Genomic DNA, 9,030 nt, shown 5'->3' with positions numbered 1-9,030 from the left:
TTGTGTCAGTGGCTAAGTGAGGAGCTGTAAAGCAACCAACAGCATGCTCTGTAGAAACAGCGATGAAGACAGTGGGTTCATTGTAAGTTACTTTGCATTCTGAGACTAAAAGCTATGCCCTAGCTAAATAAATCTTAAACTTGCCAATGGTCAGGCTCTCTCAATTCATTTTACAGACCCCTTTCCTCCTACCATTTGCCTTGATGAAGAGATAGTAGTAGGAAACAGCTGGACTCAAGTATCTAAACTAAGTGAAGAAGCCCTGCCCCTTTGGAAGCACTGTTTGCCTTTGATTTATTTCAGAATGCAGTGCAACAGCACACCAGAGCACCCGAGTACAGCATAGTGTTGCAAAGCTACCTAGGAACGACAACAGGTGCATCTGGTCTTAAAAACCCTTGTCCTGCTGAGCAGCTCTATACTGCTGCAATACCTTATGTTGAGCTCAGCTTCTCTAAATCAGTAGTCATTTCTGAAAATGTTGCTCCATAACCTAAGCGTGTTAAACAGTAACAAGAGTGGTACTGAGACACAGGTACAACTTCAGCTACAACTGAAGGCTTTACTACGGGCCATCACAAGCAAACCACATCCCCTACCAAGCCACCAGCAAACATCTCACAAGAGACGTGTGTTCATTCTGCAAAGAAGTCTTCGCTGCTAGGAAGCAGTGTGCCTTCACTTCAGGACACTTCCCAGTAGTGAGGTATATGAGGTAATAAAAGCAGTAACGAAGGCAAAGCACTTAGACAAATGAGTCAAAGCCAGCCCTCAAAAAAATAAAGCAAAATTGTATTTCAGCTGCAAGAATGACCAGAGAGAGCATGGCCTAACTGTGGTAACTCAAGGGGTAGCTAGTGTGCTGCAACAGGCCAGTCACCTGCAGTGAAAACCACCACTCTACAGAGTGATACATGGAGAGGTGACTTGGTTGGAGGAAAGAGACCATCTGCACCCCTTTTGGTTTTGCCTTTTTTTTTTAATCGTAGGAACAAAAGTTTTCAGCACATAACACCAAAAAACACTAGAGAAAAGAGGACGATGATTGCTTAAGTGTGTGTGAAGGAGAGCAACAAAGAGGAAGACTATAAACCACAGTTAAAGATTATCAGAAGTGCCCTATGAAATCCATTAATTCATCTATTTCATTGCCTTGAATTTAGCTTCAGAATTTATTATGATACAATACAAAATTAAACTAGTCATACAGAGATTTGTGTGCCTGGAGGTATTTCAATTCTGTGGAATAAATACTCTTTGACCTCAAGTTACATGTTCCATAAAACACTTCATACAAAGTATAGCAAAACATTCATATGAAGAATTTCAGTTTCCTCCATCATGAATTCATATTATGCTGCATTCTAAAATACTTGTGCTTTACATTGTGTCTTATACACTATTCTCATTCAACATATGCTCCTCAGCATGTTTTATAATGTAGGGTATACATATACACCAACCCCAGCCTTGAATGTAAAAGAAAAAAAAAAAGACAATACAAAGAACAGTCAACCTTTGTAAGTGAGAAACCAAAAAAACAGGGGCAAGAGACACCAGAGCAGAGGGGAGAGGTGCCAGGGTAGGAGGTACGTTAAGGCAGGAAGACGCTGGAGAAGAAGGAGGCACAAGAGAAGTTGCCTGAGCAGGACTAGAGCAGAGAGACACCCACCCAGGGGCATATGCACAAAAGCAGACACAGGGCAGGTACTCCTCCGAGGGGTCTGCAGACGATGGAGGAACCCATGCCAGAGGAGTGGAGACAGAAACATGGGGGAGTGAAAGGAAAGCAATCACAACACACTGAGCTCAATCTCGTGCTCCCCATCGCCTCACCCAAGGGACTAAGGCCAGGAAGCAGGGAGGAGAGGTGTCCAGAGGGAAGTTGGGCTGTTTTCCCTAAGTGATCTTTTGTCTTCTTTATTTTTCAATACTAGAATCAGTAATTAAAAGTTTGTTAACTGGCAGTAAATTAAGTCAAATGCCCTGCAACAAAACTGTTCCGTTGCCTGTGACAGTTGGGTTGTGTTTTACAAGGCAGCTGTCCCAGCCAAGATTCATCTATCACTGGTGAATTTGTTCAAGGAATATCAATTGTTTCTGTAAGAGTCATGTTTTCCTTTGCCTCTTTTGCTGATGTTTCTTGACCAAGTGTAAAAAACACCGTCAGTGTCACCAGATTCAGAAAGCTGCTATGGAAAATGGAGAGATGAACTAGAAGACCTTTTAAAGATGGGATTACTTCAGCAGCTGAACTTTCAATACTGCTCTGCATCCCAGGAGCTCATGAAAAAATTACTGTTGGAGCCACAGAACTGTACTTGTCCCAGCTGAAGTCCATGCATATTCTGCTTATATTTGGCACACCAATTCAGTATTTCAACCAAAGGCTTGCCCCTTTTTGTTTTACAAATTTATTTTTGCTGCAGTTCTGCCATTTTCTCTCATCATCTACACAACACTTCAGTTCAACTTACTTATGAAAAGAGATTGAATTCTGAGATCTCACAGCTGAAGTGTCTCTTGTGTCTCAGTCACTTCTGTAATCAGTTCAACAATGTGTGCTCCAGCTCAGACCACTCACGTCAGCCCCAAATGAAAATGCCGTTCATTCACATACCCACCTCAGAAAACTTCTGCAGAACAAATGCTGTTATGGGCAAGTGTATTCAGGCCCTTCTCTCTGGACTGTTTCTGGCAGTCCACCAAGATGTCCCAAGGTGATTTCCCTGCTTGTTCTTTGCTAAGGCCCATTGCTAGCGCCTGACAAGAGTCTCCCCATACGCATGTTAAGAAGCTACTTGGCTACCACTTTTTTCCAGGTGAGGCCTCCCAGCTTTTCAGCTTTTTTCTCCAGCCTCTCCTTGCTTCTGAGTGCAGCCAAGATTCCCAGCTTTTCTCACATTCTTCTTTCCAGGAAGACCACTCAAAGTTTCAGGCATATCATGCTCTCAGGCTGATTGGTTCTGGCATATAGGCAGGTCTACAGCATCCACCCACTTCCTTGCAGACCCCAAGTGGTTTAAGAGCTGACTTCCAGCTGATGTAGAAGCACCTCTCTTGAGCAGAGTCTGGGGCACAGCTGAGTGATTTCCACAGGTTCTTCCAACTATTGACTAGATCGTATTGTATTATTTCCAACTCCTACTTATGAATTTCAGAGATTTCCACAGCAGTTCTAGTGTATCTGCTGGACTCTTCCTTCCCAAGAGTCTATTACAAATTCATTCAAATTTGTAGTACGTACTCAGCTGTGTATTTCTGATCTGGCCTCTGTACTCTTAGCTTCAGTTGATACAGGAACTGAGGAAAATCAGTTACCGTTTACTGCAGGCAGCATCCTGTACTACAAGAATGCAGTATCATGATGTTTTTCAGTCTAGAACATCTTGGATATCTAATTCCCATCAGTAAGCTGAGCCAATTGTTTATGAATTAAACTGCATTCTCAACATATTTTCAGATTGGAATTTGTCCAAACCTAGAACATTTTCACCCCATCAGAGTGTGTTTTTGCTCTCTGCAATTTGAGTTCTTCACATGAAATTTGAATTCTCGGCTTCTTCTCTGGATTTCTCTTATGAAATCCATTATTTAGTGAACAGCCTTTCTAGAAACTGAAAATACAAAGTTTGTGATGACAAAGACACTGCCAGACAAAATCTATCACAAATTCAGGTATGTTTCCTTTGAAGACCCTGATTCTCTTTCAGTTACAGCAAAAGATTTTAAAAATGCAAATATGTCATAGAATCATAGAATCATAGAATCATTGAGGTTGGAAAAGACCTCTAAGATCATCGAGTCCAACCATCGACCCAACACCACCACCCACTAAACCATGTCCCTAAGTGCCTCATCTACTCGTCTTTTAAATACCTCCAGGGATGGGGACTCCACCACTTCCCTGGGCAGCCTGTTCCAATGTTTAACCACTCCTTCAGTAAAGAAATTTTTCCTCATGTCCCGTCTAAACCTTCCCTGGCGCAACTTGAGGCCATTTCCTCTCGTCCTATCGCTAGTTACTTGGGAGAAGAGACCAACACCCACCTCGCTACAACCTCCTTTCAGGTAGTTGCAGAGAGCGATAAGGTCTCCCCTCAGCCTCCTTTTCTCCAGGCTAAACAACCCCAGTTCCCTCAGCTGCTCCTCATAAGATTTGTTCTCCAGACCCCTCACCAGCCTCGTTGCCCTTCTCTGGACACGCTCCAGCACCTCAATGTCCTTCTTGTAGTGAGGGGCCCAAAACTGAACACAGTATTCGAGGTGCGGCCTCACCACTGCCGAGTACAGGGGGACGATCACTTCCCTACTCCTGCTGGCCACACTATTTCTGATACAGGCCAGGATGCCATTGGCCTTCTTGGCTGCCTGGGCACACTGCCGGCTCATGTTCAGCCGGCTGTCGACGAGCACCCCCAGGTCCTTTCTTGCAGACCTTTTTATGTCTCTGCAATTGTCCTGGTTTCGGCAGGGATAGAGTTAATTTCCTTTCTAGTAGCTGGTACAGTGTTTTGGATTTAGGATGAGAACAAAGTTGATAACGCACCCATGTTTTAGTTGTTGCTAGGTAATGCTTACACTAGCCAAGGACTTTTCAGCTTCCCATGCTCTACTGACTGAGGAGGCTGGAGGTGCACAAGAAGCTGGGAGGGGGCACAGCCAAACTGGCCAAAGGGACATTCCATACCATGTGACGTCATGCTCAGTACATAAACTGGGGAAAGCTGGCCGGGGGGGCCGCTGCTCGGGGACTGGCTGGGCATCGGTCAGCGGGTGGTGAGCAATTGTGCTGTGCATCACTTGTTTTGTGTATTATTATTATTATTATCATATTATTATTATCATTTTATTTCAATTATTAAACTGTTTTTATCTCAACCCACGAGTCTTTCTAACTTGTGCTCTTCCAATTCTCTCCCCCATCCCACCGGGGGGGGGGGGGGAGTGAGCGAGCGGCTGCGTGGTGCTTAATTGCTGACTGAGATTAAACCACGACAGTCCTTTTTGGCGCCCAACGTGGGGCACGAAGGGTTTGAGATAATAACAGATTAACCAGAGTGTATTAAGGAACTTATATCTGTTAATAGTTGAGGGTCACAATGTTGGTTTCTCTGTTCTCGATACTGATTTGTATAATCTGCATCGCGCTCTTTTTCCTGCTGTACATGTTAAAGATTGGTGTTGGGTTTTGCAGTTTGCTGTGGTCTGCAGTGAATAGTAATGTCTCGCTTGTGAGGTTTGTTTTTAGAACATTGACCTTGACGTTTCTGTGGTATGTAAACTTCGCAATGAAGCCGTTACTGTACCATGGATACCATATCGTGGAGACAACTAGCAATTGCAGTAACTTTTCTGAGAGTTTTTTTACGGAGGAAATACAGAATGGCAGTGTCACTACCTTCTTCTATGATGTTTCCTCCTTCATTACAGTAATTTTTCAGTATTTTGAGCATCCTTGGGCAGTTAAGATACTTCTATTAATACTTCTTGGGAATATTGTTTTGGTTTTGTCTAAAGTTGGTAAGCAATTTAAGAATATCATCCAGAGATCTGCCCCAAGGCTGAATAATTATGAGTGGCAGGGTGTGTGGGACAAGATGGGCAAGTACCTAGGCCAATGGGCACCCCCAGTGTTTTGGAACTTCACCCCTGAGCAAGTGCAGAATCCTGAAAAGTTAGTAGAATATTTGGAAAAAGTATGCTGTCACCCTGGCAACTCTAGAGAGATGCAACATACAGATGGGCTCGTGATCGAGGGGTGGACTTGACCATGGACACTATAGCCCAGGTTATCCATGAATGCGAAACATGTGCTGCAATCAAGCAAGCCAAACGGTTAAAGCCTTTTTGGTATGGAGGACGATGGTTGAAATATAAATATGGGGAGGCCTGGCAGATCGATTATATCACACTCCCACAAACCCGCCAAGGCAAGCGCCACGTGCTTACAATGGTGGAGGCAACCACCGGCTGGCTGGAAACATATCCCGTGCCCCATGCCACTGCCCAGAACACTATCCTGGGCCTTGAAAAGCAAGTCCTATGGCGACATGGCACCCCAGAAAGAATTGAGTCAGACAATGGGACTCATTTCCGAAACAACCTCATAGACACCTGGGCCAAAGAGCACGGCATTGAGTGGGTGTATCACATCCCCTATCATGCACCAGCTTCTGGGAAAATTGAACGATACAATGGACTGTTAAAGACTACGCTGAGAGCAATGGGTGGTGGGACGTTTAAACATTGGGATACGCATTTAGCAAAGGCCACCTGGTTAGTCAACACTCGGGGATCTGCCAATCGAGCAGGCCCTGCCCAGTCAGAACTTTTACGTACTGTAGATGGGAATAAAGTCCCTGTAGTGCACATAAAAAATATGCTGGGGAAGACAGTCTGGGTTATTCCTGCCTCGGGCAGAGGCAAACCCATCCGTGGGATTGCTTTTGCTCAAGGACCTGGGTGCACTTGGTGGATAATGCGGAAGGATGGGGAAGTCCGATGTGTGCCTCAAGGGGATTTGATTTTGGGTGAGAATAGCCAAGGATCTGAATTATGTGATGTTAAGTACTAATTATAGTTATAATAGTTATACTAATAATACACAGATATACTAATAATACTAATAATATTATATGCCATACTAATGTTATTATAATAAGAATCACCCAGATTAATGAAGAATAACTTCAGTGAAACCAAGCAAAGCACAGTGATGATGGTACCAGAACTGACTTCAACCTGAAACAATCCAACACCACATACCATCTCCATTTTTCCTGCCCTGAAAGATTATTATGACAGATGGAGCCTGAAGTCATGGACTAAATGAACTCACCGAACATTTTAGAGGGATGGCCCACAGATGAAGGGAATGATATCTGTGTATGTGTGTATATATATATATAAAAGGGGGTGGTGATTAATGAAAATGTACTGGAAAACGTGAGACTTGAGCATGATGCAAATGGTATAGAATAAGGGGTGGATATTGTCCTGGTTTCGGCAGGGATAGAGTTAATTTCCTTTCTAGTAGCTGGTACAGTGTTTTGGATTTAGGATGAGAACAAAGTTGATAACACACCGGTGTTTTAGTTGTTGCTAGGTAATGCTTACACTAGCCAAGGACTTTTCAGCTTCCCATGCTCTACTGACTGAGAAGGCTGGAGGTGCACAAGAAGCTGGGAGGGGGCACAGCCAAACTGGCCAAAGGGACATTCCATACCATGTGACGTCATGCTCAGTACATAAACTGGGGAAAGCTGGCCGGGGGGGCCGCTGCTCGGGGACTGGCTGGGCATCGGTCAGCGGGTGGTGAGCAATTGTGCTGTGCATCACTTGTTTTGTGTATTATTATTATTATTATCATATTATTATTATCATTTTATTTCAATTATTAAACTGTTTTTATCTCAACCCACGAGTCTTTCTAACTTGTGCTCTTCCAATTCTCTCCCCCATCCCACCGGGGGGGGGGGGGGAGTGAGCGAGCGGCTGCGTGGTGCTTAATTGCTGACTGAGATTAAACCACGACAGCAATAAAACCACTTTGCAACAGTGTTTGAATCACTTCAGTTAGAGCACAGCTTGACTGGAAACTATAAGCCCTATATATTCCAAATAGACGATCATTATGGTATGAACGAAACATGCCAACAGAATACAAACCTGAACATAAACCATGAGCCTCCAGTTCACAGCTCCAAAGGACAGAAGGTGGCACATAAAACAAAGGCCAAATGGTTTGAAGTGATGGGACAAGGCTGGTTAGGCTGGTACAAAACAAAAAAAAACCAAAAACAAGGGGGAAAAAAGTTACTTTGGAATTCAGATACAGATTTTAAAGTATCATTTATAAACAAAGCTGAGACTCTCCAGACACTACAGGCTCTGGTAAGTGTTATCTTTGGTGTATATACATCAACTGTAAAGAGCTTTGGTGGCGCATAACACATCAACACATCATTTATGACACTATTTCTTCCCCTGGAGCCCACCAACTCATGTCACCTGTATCAGCCATGAACTTTAAGATTTCAAGACACCAACACAGACATCCCCAGATGTAAGGAAAATCACCCTTAATTAATATGTATTTAGTTATTTCCAACAGCAGCACGAGTTACCCCTTGAAGTGCTCCTCCACCTGCACCCACGACAGACCCATCAGCACTCCCCTCATGAGGAGGCCGGCGGCTCCCGCCTCCCAGCGCGCCGCGGGAGGGGGAGCACCGCTCCCGCCCCGCCCAACGCCCGATCCCGCTGCCGCTGGCGCCGCGGGCGGAGCGCAGCGGGGCTATGTCGGCTCCGCGGGCCGCGGCGCCGGGCGCCGGCGGCGAGGCGGTGGCGGAACCCGAGCCGGTGCGCGGCCGGGGACTGGAGCTGGAGCTGGGGAGCAGCACGCAGACGTCGCACCGACTGCTGGCCTACAGCGACGCGCTGCTTTCCATCATCGCCACGGTGATGGTGAGCTCCTGGCCCAGCCGCGGCGTGGGGCCTGCCCGACGCGGCCCCGACGCGGAACCCGGGCCGGCGGTGGCGGGGTGGCGAGGCCGGGGGTGGGCTGACGCCGCGGGGAGGCCCGGCAGGGCGGCCGGCGTGAGGGAAAAACCCTGAGCAGCCGCGGCTTGTCCCGGGCTCAGCGGATTGCGCCCGTGCCCTGTCCCTGCGCTTCTCTGCCTGGCGAGCTGCCTCCCAGCCCGGCGCTTTGGAGGAGCCGTGCTGGCCTGTTGCCCCCAGCCCAGTTCCTGCAGCGCTACCGCGAAATGTCGGCGCCGGTCCCGCAGCCTGGGAGCCGTGTGCCGGCGAGCGCGGCGGGCCATCCCCGGGCAGCAGTGCACGGTCGCGGGGGGCGAGTAACAGCGTTGTCCCTGTGCGGCCGAAAAGTGATTCAGTCTATCGGAACTGCAGGCTGTTAGTAGCTACGTGATCCGGGAATATTTGCGGCCACCTGAAGTTTTTTAGATTTTAATAAAGCTCTCGATAAGGAGAAGAATTCCATGTACTAATAACGTTTCGTTATTTCAG

This window comes from Aptenodytes patagonicus, chromosome Z (assembly GCF_965638725.1).
Source record: "Aptenodytes patagonicus chromosome Z, bAptPat1.pri.cur, whole genome shotgun sequence".
Lineage (NCBI taxonomy): Eukaryota > Metazoa > Chordata > Aves > Sphenisciformes > Spheniscidae > Aptenodytes > Aptenodytes patagonicus.
Note: the sequence above shows the minus strand (reverse complement) of the source record.